Source organism: Lissotriton helveticus, chromosome 1_1, assembly GCF_964261635.1.
Source record: "Lissotriton helveticus chromosome 1_1, aLisHel1.1, whole genome shotgun sequence".
Lineage (NCBI taxonomy): Eukaryota > Metazoa > Chordata > Amphibia > Caudata > Salamandridae > Lissotriton > Lissotriton helveticus.
Genome location: NC_136057.1, coordinates 44610335 through 44621660, shown reverse-complemented (window position 1 = coordinate 44621660; position 11326 = coordinate 44610335). Strand labels below are relative to the sequence as shown.

The window sequence follows — 11326 nt, the reverse complement described above, 5'->3', positions numbered from 1 at the left end:
GCCCAAGAACCAAGCTCGCCCGACCTCCCAACACCCACAGGGTGGACTTCCGAGGGTTCATATATAAACAAGATGTTACCCCGAAGATCTTCATAATACAAAACAGCTGAGGGTGCGTTCGTTCCAGGTTGGTAAGAAACAACAAAACATCGTCAGCATAAAGGATGATGCAATCGGACAGTCCATGCACCCATTCAAACGCGGACACCTGAACGTCCATCCTAACCCAAGCAGCCAAGGGTTCCATTGCTAAAGCGAAAAGATATGGGGCTAATAGACACCCCTGCCTGGTGCCCCGCCCAATAGGGAATGCGGAAGAAACAAAGCCTGCCACTCGCACCGAGGCCGTTAAGTCAGTATACAAGAGGGTGAGGTAGAACAAAAAACGCGGTCCGAAATTCAGCCACCGCAGTAGCGCAAATAAATAGACCCAACTCAAGGAGTCAAACACCCGGTCCATATCCGCCAACAGAAGCGCTGCCCGTTCCCCCAGTCCCTGGATCGTCGAGACTGCCACATGAGCCTGCCTAATATTATGGCGTGTTACACGCTGGGACATATACCCAGCTTGGTCCGGGTGTACCAGTAAGGCTATGTGAAGGCAGAGGCAGTTCGCCAAAGCTTTAGCTAATATCGGTCAGGAGGGAGATAGGGCGATACGAGGCGTGTTGCTCCGGCTGTCTACCAGGCTTATGAAAAACTACTATATCAGCATATTTGTAGTGCTGGGCAGACACATCCAGTGCCTGGCCTCCTCCACCACCCTGCGGTAGTGGGGTCCCAGCTGCAAAAAATATATTTTTTTTAATTCGCAGGGAAAGCCTTTAGGGCCTGGGGCCTTGCCAGAATCAATATCACCCAAGGCCGCCTTCGTCAGTAAGCGGGCCTTCCAATTGTTCCCTAACCGCATCCGAGAGTGCCTTCGGTGGGAGGTCGTCCAAGAAACGATCAATGACTTCCGCTGGGAGGCATTCCTTAGGGGCATATAACTGAGCATAATACTCTGCAAAACTGCATGCAATAGCTGACGTGCCTGACACAGGTAGGCCATCCGACTCCACGACACCTGGAAGGTCCTGGGGTGCGAATCAAACCCTGACACAATCGGTGCAGCATTTTACTAGATTTGTCACCCCATTGGTAGATCCTACTACGGATAGTAAGCCAGGCCTGTCGAGCCTCATATAAGCGGATATGAGAGTATTCCTGCTGCGCTAACAGGTCGCCACATCTATAGAAACTCTTTTCAATGGGACACCCCAGGGAGGCTCCTGAGATCCCCCTCACAGAAAAAACATGTGACTCTCAGATTTTCAGGACCAGATGGGGTGGTCGCTCCTTTTCGGTAGCAGCCGCCATGCTATTGAATTCCCTACCCACCATTACCTCCAGCGTGGACTCTAATCCGGTTTTTAAAAAACCTCTGAAAACCTGGCTTATCTCATCTAAGGTTGCTGCAGGTGTACTTCTTTCATTTCGCCTCGTTTGTCTGCTCTAGCGCCTTGACACCTTTGGGTAGAAGTACACTCGTTAAATAATATCCAATCCTATCAAGCCGCACCACCTGTTGATTTAGCTATGAGGTCAATATGGAATATTGAAACATTTTCCCTGATCGTTTATCGCAGTATTCATGGAGAAGGGTCTGCTCTGGGAGTGAGCTAGCGCTTGGCTGCAGTTCCTGTTCAGTATTGTGAATAGAGGCATCCTATAATGAATCAATCAGAAATCTGCTCCTTTGTGGCCGGAATATTTTAGGTTCTCAAGCCGCAAAACTGCAACTCAAAGCAAAAAACGAATAGGAGGCTTCTGGTAAAGAAAAGGCTGCTCTGGAAACTAAGAAGCAGCAGGCTAAACACAAAAGAAAGACTGACTCTCTTCCACTGCAGGAGTCCATTAAGAGTGGAACATGATGAGTGTTCTGCAAGAGGACAAGTATATCAGACAGAAAAGTGAAAGTGACCTGGACTCTTCATACAGTCTAGGGTGCACCCCCTGCTCCCCCAGAGGTGTTTGGCCCGGATTTATAACTCCATAGAACAAGGACTCAGTTTAATGCACCAAACAAAATGAGTCAAAATCTAACTGGTTTTTGACTCAAACACTGCTCGCTGAGCAGCACTGCGTAGGGAGTGTTTTTTGGTAACTACCAGCCCCACTAGATGAGATGGGAAACACAGTACAACTCCCAAAACTCTTTTCATAAATTAATAACACACTTAAAACAAGCATTTACAATGCAATGGTCTCGTCTTTGTTAAAGTTAGAGCTATTGGCATTGCAAATGGCATTGTTTTCATTTTTTTTTTTTTAAACATAAATAGATGGTATTGTCATTTACAATGGCAATAGGTGAGCTTTAGAGGATAGTAGAGAGTATTAGCAGACACAGAGCCCCCCCCACACACACACACAGAGCCACACACACACACACAGAGCCACACACACACACACACACAGAGCCACACACACACAGAAAGCCCCCCACACACACACAGAGGGAACAGAGGCAAGAAAAGCGAGCACAACAGGGAACAGAGGCAAGAAAAGGATCACAACCAGGGAACAGAGGCAAGAAAAAACGATCACAACCAGGGAAGAGAGGCAAGAAAAAACGATCACAACCAGGGAAGAGAGGCAAGAAAAAACGATTATAACCAGGGAAGAAAGACACGAAAAAACGATCACAACCAGGGAAGAGAGGCAAGAAAAAACAATTACAACCAGGGAAGAGAGGCAAGAAAAACAATCACAACCAGGGAACAGAGGCACACACACACCCACAGAGCCACACACACAGGGCCACACACACACACAGCCACACACACAGCCACACACACAGCCACACACACAGCCACACACACACACACACACACACAGCCACACCCACACACAAGCCACAAACACAGCCACACACACACACACACAGCTACACACACACAGTTACACACACACACAGCTACACACACACACAGCCACACACACACACAGCCACACATCTTCCATCCATTCACCCATCCAGACATATACCCACCTACTGAATCATCCATCAAACATACAATCCACCCATCCAACACCTAACTCAATTCAACCATCCACTGGCTCAATTCAAACATAAAACTCCTTCCAGCCACCCATTGACTCGTGCATTCCATTAACTTCATCAATGTAACTACCATTCAACTGGACCACCCACTAACTCATGCATCCACTGACTCCATCCACCCGCTGACTCATGCATCCACGTGCTATTGATTACCTTTTTGCCTTTAGGAAAGCTATCAAGACCTTTCTGTTCACCTCACTATAAATGGGATCGGTCCTTTTGATATTTCTCAGTCTGGTATTTGTTGTTTGTGCCCTCTTTGTGGCTAGCCCTGGGACGCCCCTTTGCTGGGGCAGCTGTGCCCTCTATAAAAACGGTTAACATAACATAACATAACAAAAAATTGTTAACATAACACTGACTCATGCATCCACCCAACCACCACTCAACTCCATTCACCCACTGACACATACGTCCAACCATCAATTCATGAATCCACCAACTCTATTCAACCAACCACCACTCAACTTTATCCACCCACTGACTCCATCCACCCAACCATCACTCATCCACATTCACCCACTGACCCCATCCACCACTGTACTCCATCCACCCACCAACTCATGCATTCACTGACTCCATCCACCCAACCACCACTCAACTCCATTAACTCAATGAAACATATATCTACCACTGTACTCTATCCACCCACTGACTCATGCATCCACTGACTCCTAACAGTTTGAGCCCCTCAGTCACTTCGGGACACTCGCCGAGTCTCTGCCCCTCACTTTCCAAGCCCCCACCCCGCCGCCTTCCTCGTACACACTCTCACATCACCGTCCTTAGCTGCCCACAGGCAGCCTCCGCCCCTCCCTCCCTGAAGCGGCGTCAGAGCCCGGCTTACCGTGGGCAGCTTCCACTTGATCATGAAGACCGTGAAGTCCTGGCTCAAGTGCCGGTGGCCGTGGCCAGCTGGCAGGCAGGGGATGGCGTAGCTCTAGCAGCTCTGAGTGACCCAGGCGTGCTCCCACTGCTCCCAGAAGGCCTGCTCGTAGAAGTAGCAGGCTATTACGATGGTGGCAGGCACGGTGTAGAGCCCGCTGAAGATGCCAATGCGCACCATCAACTTCTCCAGCTTCTCGGTCTTTGTGCCATCGTGCTTCATGATGGTGCGAATGCGGAAAAGTGACACAAAGCCAGCCAGCAGGAAGGAGGTGCCAATGAAGAGCACGAAGCAACGCAGAGCGTCCACGCTGTTGATGCCCACAAAGCAGCCGCCGCTCAGCACATCGACGTTCACTTGTCCCATGGCTAAGCTGTTGATGGTCTTGACAGCGGGCACATTCCAAGCAGCCAGTGGAAGTACTGCGAGTTGGCTCCAATGACTTTGTGGCCCTACTTCATGCCAGCCGCCAGGAACCAGGTGAGAAAGATAACTCACCAGATGGACGAGGCCATGCTGAAGAAGTACAGCAGCATGAGTAACCAATTGGGTCAGGACCCAAGAAAGCAAAGCCATTGTTTACCTGTGCTCAGGTCATGCTGCTATCAGGCCGCCACCGAGCATACCTGACCTCAGGCTATTGGCTGCCTGCGCTAAGGAGAGGCAGGGCCAGGCCCCTCCCTGCAGCAGTGGCTCGCCTTCCCTTCAGAGGGAGCCTCAGTCCGCTGTGTCAGGTGCCCCACAAGACTCACCTGGGCTTGTGAAGCGATACTGCAGAGACGACAGGGACCACCGCCCCTGTTCCCAAACAACCCCCACAGGGAACAACACCCGTCACGGATTGGATGGATCCAGGGAAGGGGGCCAAATAAATAACGGGAGTGGCCTTGGTGGACGGGTCGAAGGGCAGGGTCTTGGCACAGCTGGGAAACAAGAGGAGATCAGATGAGGAATAGGTACTATTTCTGCAGCAGAACACTCCACAACACGCATGCAGGATGGAGCCCTTGGCTCCGGTACTCACCAAGACACACTCGTGCCGAACCCAGGAAGACGTCACAACGTAGCGTCCAGGTACCTTGGTGCCTTGTAGTATAAACGAAAGGAAGCGCTCCTGTGCCAGAACCACCAATAACAAAGAAACAACAGAAGGCGCTCCTGCGCATAAGTGACCAATAACAAAACTCCAGGGTAAGCGCTATAGCGCGGCCCAATGCATGTTTGAACAATGCTCCTGAGGCACATGCAATAGAACAGCAGTGTTCCTACGCGTCATGCGTCAGGTCACTAGTAGCAGCGCTCCTGTGTAAGTAAAGTACAAAACAAACAAAGCCTGTCACAGCGCTCCTGCGCTTGCTAACAGAACATGCAGCAGCGCTCCTGCGTAAGTAAAGTACAAAACAAATAAAGCCTGTCACAGCGCTTCTGCGCTTGCTAACAGACATGCAGCAGCGCTCCTGCGCCAGGATAGGGTTAATCCAACAACGGAGCACTGCGCTCCTGCACACAGCAACCGGATCAAGTGGAGATAGAAACCCCGCAAGGTAGTCTGAGCCCCGAGGGCTCGAAGAAGTACTAGACAGCGCAGCACACGCTGGTACTCGAAATGCGGCCAGAAGGATGTCACGCAACGCCAGGAGGCTAGGGGCAGGCGTCACCGTGACTAGTCATGCCGTGGAACTCCAGGGATCAGGGTACGGCAGAACCAGTCCGATGCCGTCAGCTTGAGCTCCGAGCACAATCCAGAAAGCGGAATCAGAAGCGCCGACCCGGAGGTGCTTCCTGCCTTTAACCCTAGTCCCCCGGAAGCGCTGTCATTGGCCGGAGGTCTAGACCGGGATACTCTTTCCGGCCGGAAGTGAGTATTCCCGCATGAATGTTGTGGTGTTTGAACGGCGGAAAACCGCCACCTGACACGCTGCAAGCGTCCTCCCTGCTCAGAGATGTGCCCACGTGGACTGGCACCCGAAGGTCTGAAGACACCCGCAGTGGCCGTGTGCCCTTTGCCCTCCTTCTTGTGAGCCTGCCTTCTCCGGTGGTTGCCGCAGGATGGCCAAGACATGAGAGCTGGAGACCGCCAGCTCAGCCCGCACCCTCCATCTACCTCCTTCCTCCTCCCCCTCTTTCTGCTGCAGAGCTCAGAGTAACTGAAGGTAAGGAAACACCTCTCGGCGCAGACACGCAGAAGCAACCCGATACCGGCAACTCTCTTGTCGCCATTATTTCCCCACAATGCAAATCTCATCTGCGAGTCTGACCCATATCAGCCTTTCATGAGGGAAAGTTTAGTAAAATGTCTCCCCCCCACGGCAATGCAATGGGGTTTCGCATTTGTACTGCTCATCTGTTTCCATCGGGTGCTCCGGGCACATGTGCTTGTACATGGGTACGGAACGGGTGGCCACTCCCCAATCGCACACTGTTGTGCCATGGAAGGTGGATGGCATTGCGGTTAGGGGTGTTCCCGTAACCAAATAATATGTGCTTGTCACTGCAGCTGCGCTGCCTCTATTTATTTTGCTTTCTCCTTACGCTTTTTTCATTTTCACTGGTGCGTGTTTTTTCTTTTAAATTCTAACTATTCTTTGCATCAGAAGCCAGTCTCCTTTGTCATTGTTTTAGAACGAAAACGTACTTTTGTATGTTTTAGAAGATGTAGGAAGTGATTAGTCGGTTTTTGAATCGCTACTCGGGTGGTGCAAGGACTCGTTCGCCGTGTGTGGACTATTCCCAGCATACAGTGACCAATTAGGTCTCCCCTGCCTGTAATTGAGCGCTCTTGCGCCTGACACCATGGTTTAGAGTTCACTGATGTGTCTTCTGGAGAGATCTCCGTGCTACCTGCATGTGGGCGGCTTGAATTTCGGCGGAGCCTGCCTTTCTTTCTATTTAAATAAAAGCGGGTTTCATTTCACTGGGTAATAAGCACCTCCCTTTGAAGTGCTTTAGAACGTGTATTTAAATCTTATGAACTGTGTGAAACGTAAGAACCTACTGTAAGGATTACGTTGATGATGACGAGAACTTGTAAAGCTCTGACAGTGAAGCTGGGGGATACTGGTGCTGAGGCTAGGTAGGTATAAAACACAAACTGCAAAGGGCTCAAGGAACGGAAGAGTGACGAGCAGTCAGAGGTTCAAAATCTGTGCTAGCAGAGAGCGAGGGGCAAGCAGTTTCCACAATAACACACCTCTCGGCGCAGACACGCAGAAGCAACCCGATACCGGCACCTCTCTTATCGACATTTCGATCAAGGCGGATCAAGGCACAAAGTGCTCACACTGTAAGCCCCGTCCTTTTCAGACTGGGGGCGTGTTTTTCGAAAAATGTCAACAACATAAAACATGCCCACCAGTCTGAAAAGGACAGGGCTTAAAGCATTGCCAACACAAAGTTTGTGTCCTCGAGAGGGAGCAAGCCCCGTCCTTTTCAGACTGGGGGGCGTGTTTTTTGTTGAGTGACTGAAGACGTCACGGAGAAAAAGGACAGCAAAAAACACGCCCCTCAATCTGAAACGGACGGGGCTTAAAGGGACAGACAAGGCTCTTCTCCAATGGCTGGCCGCCGATTAGGAAGCCATCCAATGGAGAAGAGCTGGCTCGTTTACCCCCCTATAAAACACATAATTGCTCGCCCAGCGAGACTGCGCAAGCGCAGCCTAAGCAGGCCGAGACCTAATAGCATTACGAAATGGGATGTATAATTCAAAATGTATATTTTAAAGTCTTATTGCAGTGTATAAAATACAAACAGTAACCATAAACAATGAAAAAAATAAATGCACCAAGGCATGTAATGGTCAGAGAGAACAAAAGGAACTTTCTGACACGATTAGCAAGTTTCTAACATCTAAGACCCTAAAGATGTATCTAAACTGTGCTAAATTTTGGCTAACGCATGAACCAGCAAGCCTATTTCTTGAGGTTGGATTGCATGGTATATCTTGTGTAACAAATTGTGTTATTGGTTGAGGGGGTGAAACTCTATTCGATCAACAGCCACAATCCTTCTCAGGGTGAACCACACACAGTCCCTAAATGAACCTGTGCTTAGCCTTCAGGGAGCTTCGCACAAAAGCAGTCAGGCTTTAGGTACAGGCAAAGTGAAAAGTATTTGTGCAGCATGTTATAAAGGGTGTTTCTGGTTGGCCAGGCAGACTCCATCACTGTAGTCAGGGCAAGGGAGTTACACACTGAAGATAACCCCGGCTCACCCCGTTGGTAGCTTTGCAGAGCAGTCAGGCTTATCCCAGAGGCATCAATGGTTTAAATGCGAAGCTGGAGGAAGACGATTTTATTGAGTTTACAACCCAATTCAAAATACTATTGTTTCAAGAAACATGGCAAAAACTCACCTCTAGTGGGATACAAAGAATTATTCGTCCCAGCCCAGAAGGATGGACGCTCCGGTAGGGCCAAAGGGGGCCTATCCATTTTCTCATCAACAGATTTCACCTGGTCACCAACTTGCATCAACTTAGACTCCCCATGGATGCAATGTATTTAAGTGGAAATTTCCCCTAACTTGGGTCTCCTGATTGTGAATCTCTACATGCACCCCTGCGGAAAACAGAAAGGGAAAAGGATAAAACAACTCGTCACCACAATCAAGTCATTGAAATCAATCTACCCAAGGGAAAACATGATTATAACGGGAGATTTTAATCTGAACCTAATTCGTGGACAGGAGGAAACCCTCCCCATTCACATCGAGCCACGGCAGTGTAATCAATGCAGACAAAGTGCATTGGGAAGGAAATTCGCCTTAGAACTGGAAGCTCTCCATCTGTACACCCTAAATGGGAGAGGCCATCTGGACAGACCAGCCACCCTAACGAGGGTCTCCAAGAACTCAGGTTCTACCTTAGATTATACCCTGGCTGACCCCGACCTATTCCATCATATCAGTGACTTCTAGATTCAGGAACGCGGAGAAAGCGATCATTTCCCACAGACCCTCATCCTGACCATTCAACCTACATAGTCGGAGAAGGCCCTGCCTTTGTCCTTGAATACAAAAATCTTTAACCTACAACAGCTAAACTGGAACAAAGGAAATCTCTCTATCCTAATGGCGTCATGCCACGTATTGCTCCAACCATCTGAAACATCGAGAGACATAGTAAAAACTTGGGAAAACTTCGTAATGGAGATCAATAAGATACACCAATCTAACAACAGAGGACGCAAACCCATAAGAAATAGAGGGGGGGAATGGTACACACCAAAACTGCGTCAACTAAAAAGGCAAATAAACGCATTTCTCAGGGCCGAACACAAAAAAGATCCCCAGTTATCACAACCCACGCTGAATACAATCGAATCTCTAAAAAAAGAACTAAAAAGAGAGATCAATCTGGCCAAGCGAATGTATAGGGAAAAACTAGCGTGCTCCATACTCCAAGCAAGCAAATTGCAGAATTCAAAAGATTTTTGGGCAAAAATAAACTTTATGCTCACAGGCAAATATCGCCAGTTTAACTCAGACATGACGGACCAGCTCTGGAGCAGTCACATCGACTTATTATATAATTCCTCGCATAATTCACTCACGGATAATAACGCAGAGCGTCCTGAAGAGCTTCCTCGGTCCAGCCTGAGTACAAAGCCAGTTCCAAAAATCACTGGCAATTTACCGACATCATTGAATACAGGAGACATGGAATTGTTCTCACTAAAGCAGGTCTCAAACACCATAAAATCATTGAGAGCAGATGGAGCGCCTGGACCAAACGGGCTTCCCAATGCCTTATTTAGGAAAGACCTAACATTCTGGGCCAGCCAATTAACACCCTTATTTTGTCACAGTCTAAAGACCGGGAACATCCCTGAATCATGGAGAGGCAGCATTCTTCACCCAATCTATAAATCCGGGTCCCGCTCAGACCCTAACAACTATAGCCTTAATAGATGTGGAGGCCAAGATTTACGCTTCCAACTTGTTGGTAGAATTGGAATCCTGGGTGAGCAGTACAGGGATAATTCCCCGGACAGAAACAGGCTTTCGGCCAGGACTGGGCACCCTAACCAACTTATCTGCGTTAACCCTCCTTGTTAACAAAGCAATCTACAACTCCACCCGCTGTATACTTGTTTCCTGGACCTAAAAGCGGCCTTTGACAAAGTGCCCAGATCCAATCTTTGGGCCAAAATGAAAGCTTGGGGTGTGCCGCCAAAGTTATTGGGAGCAATTATCGAGCTTTATTCAGACACCTGGGTCCAAGTGAAAAAAGGAGACGGTCGATGACTGACAAGGAAATTCCATACAACCGACGGCTTAAAGCAAGGCTGCGTACTGGCCCCCAGCCTCTTCAACATCTACACCGCGGACCTAGAAAGTGACCTACGTACCATTCAGGGAGATCCACCAAAATTGGCCCACTCACCTATAATAAGTCTACAATACGCAGACGACATTGTGCTCCTCTCAAAAACCCCCATCGGGCTACAACGCTTGATCTCCAAATTGTCGCAGTACCTCTCGAACGCACAACTGACTATAAATCTAAAAAAAAAAACCATCCTATGCTTCTGCGGCTCACGAAAGAAAAAACAAAAATTCGTCTGGAAGATAAATTCAACCTCACTAACCCAGGTAGACCAATATAAATACCTGGGAATCTTACTGGACTACCAATTAAAGTTCAAACAGCACCTGGAACAGGGAAATCCAAAGCTAAACAGCTTCAATTTGCTTTTAAAACTGTTCAAAAGAAACTAAGCGGACATTCCACCGGCCACATTCTTAAGATTGCAGCCGCTAAATTTCTGCCATCACTAACATACAGCTCTGAATTACTGGCATCCCGGGACTCCGCAGTGCTAAATCTCGCCCAATCCAGGCTGTTCAAAAATCTCTTTTCAATCCCGCGTCATATCTCTCAAGCTCAAATTCGTTTGGAGTTTGGTCTCACTAACCAGCTCCCGGCAAGACAAGGAACACTCGCCAAATATTATTGGCGTATGAGGGACTCAGCTGACGAATCCCTGGCCCACCTTTGCTGGTTAGAAGTTGAAAAACAGGCCGGGCTACCAGACTCAACATACAAGACCTTGAGGCAAGCACTTGAATCATTAAAACTGGAAGAATCCTGGTGTCTGCCCATGACTTATTCTGCTTTCAAGCTGATAACCAAGAAAGCAGTCAAACAAGCATCATTACTCATGGATAAAGCAGCAGTGGCTGGCAAAAGCCATGCCTGGATCGTTTTGCCGTCATACACCTATTTAAAACCTCAGGAATATCTGAAAGACTGCTTCAGGGATTACTACAAAAGGAAACTGAGCCTTCTAAGGCTGGGCTGCTTCTCATTTAAAGATCTCACTCCCAAATTG

General features: G+C 48.6%; 1 pseudogene; it reads right to left on the bottom strand.

The window, feature by feature from the left end:
• Positions 1-3833: 3833 nt before the first annotated feature.
• LOC144757804 (frizzled-1-like) lies at positions 3834-4528 on the bottom strand (annotated as a pseudogene).
• Positions 4529-11326: the final 6798 nt, after the last annotated feature.